The sequence below is a fragment of the Lampetra planeri genome, chromosome 64 (assembly GCF_965212315.1).
Source record: "Lampetra planeri chromosome 64, kcLamPlan1.2.h2, whole genome shotgun sequence".
NCBI lineage: Eukaryota > Metazoa > Chordata > Hyperoartia > Petromyzontiformes > Petromyzontidae > Lampetra > Lampetra planeri.
In genome coordinates this window covers 167,756-169,643 of record NC_136170.1, presented here as the reverse complement: position 1 = coordinate 169,643, position 1,888 = coordinate 167,756, and positions in this window count along the sequence as shown.

The following is a 1,888-nucleotide window of genomic DNA, read 5'->3' as shown; positions in this document are numbered from 1 at the left end:
ACTTGGGCAATGTGCTCATGACCTGCTCTGGTTTGACAGCAGAGGTCTCACTCCGAATCAGTCGAGCGCCATTATATTTGCATCGGTTGCATAACGCTGTGTGGAAGCTGCCTGGTCTGTTGCTCTGCACGAAGCTTCAGGTCTTCTCAGCCACAGTAATTCCCTCCCTTCTCTACGATTGCGAAACGTGGACCCCCCTAATGAAACATCTTCGCCGATTAGAAACATTTAGGCTGGCCTGCCTACGATCCATCCTGGGTTTAACCAGGATGGATTGTGTGAGGAGCTCACATATTCTTGAAAGATCTGGACAAAGTCCCATCGGTGAGCTCCATTGGCTGGGTCATGTAGCCCATATGTCCAGCCACCGCATGCCTAAACAGCTTTTGTTCGGCCGGATCGAGGGGACTAAACAGGCGCGGCACGGCCTAGAGAAGAAATGAAGTGATGTGGTACAGGAGGATGTGGAGCTGAGTGGACTTGCCGATGACTGGTACTGTCAAGATCGGCCTCTGTGGAGGAGGCTCGTTAAGGACGCTGCTGGGCAGTTGGAAGCAGTTGCCCTCCAACAACAACGGAGGGCGGAGGAGCGACGCTCACAACGAGCGGAGTGCCGTTTGGCTAAAGCACAGCAAGTTGGCACAGTAGGGTGCACAGGTGGTGTATCAGCCAGTCATCTCAGTCAGTCGACCCGTGGCACCTGCTGGGTTTGCCCCGTTACCTCCTGCCAGCGACCGTTCGACACCTCACCGTGGCCTTAACATGCCTGGCACAAACGTCGTGGTGACGTCACCGCCACTTAGTGGCGAACGGCGGTTGTTGTTGTTGTGTCTGTACGTGGTGTTTCTCTCTGTCTACGTGTCTCTCTGTCTGTGTGCGTCTTTGTTTGTGATGTGTCTCTGTATGTGTGTGTTTTCTGTGTCCCTCTATGTGTGTGTGGAACTGTGTGCGTCTGTGTTTGTGTGTCTTTGTCTGTGTGTATGTCTTTGTGGTGCGGCTCTCTGTGTGTCTCTGTCTGTGTGTATCCCTGTCATTGTCTTTGTTGTCTCTTTTTGTGGTGTGGCTCTGTCTGTGTATATCCCTCTATGTCTGTATTTGTGTCTATCTGTATGTATGTGTCCTGTGTGTGTGTGTATGTCCCGCGGGAGTGTGTGTTCGTGTGCTGCATGCATAGAGAAGTGGTGGGGTGCCTTGCCGCGTGTCAGACCAAACCAAGGCTGCTGCTGATGAATACGCGGACACGGCAACCGCCGGGCTCCGCGTCTGGCGAGAGAGCCGGGCAGCCAAACAAACCATGCATAGACCAGCGTCGCCTCGCGCATGTCGCTATAACAGTCAGATTCACTACAGAGTAGATGTCAGATTCACTACAGAGTGGGTGTCAGATTCACTACAGAGTGGGTGTCAGATTCACTGCAGAGTGGGTGTCAGATTCACTGCAGAGTGGGTGTCAGATTCACTGCAGAGTGAATGTCAGATTCACTATAGATTAGATGTCAGATTCACTGCAGAGTAGATGTCAGATTCACTGCAGAGTGGATGTCAGATTCACTACAGAGTGGGTGTCAGATTCACTACAGAGTAGATGTCAGATTCACTACAGAGTGGGTGTCAGATTCACTACAGAGTGGGTGTCAGATTCACTGCAGAGTGGGTGTCAGATTCACTACAGAGTGGGTGTCAGATTCACTACAGAGTGGGTGTCAGATTCACTACAGAGTGGGTGTCAGATTCACTACAGAGTAGATGTCAGATTCACTACAGAGTAGATGTCAGATTCACTACAGAGTTGGTGTCAGATTCACTGCAGAGTGGATGTCAGATTCACTGCAGAGTGGGTGTCAGATTCACTGCAGAGTGAATGTCAGATTCACTATAGATTAGATGT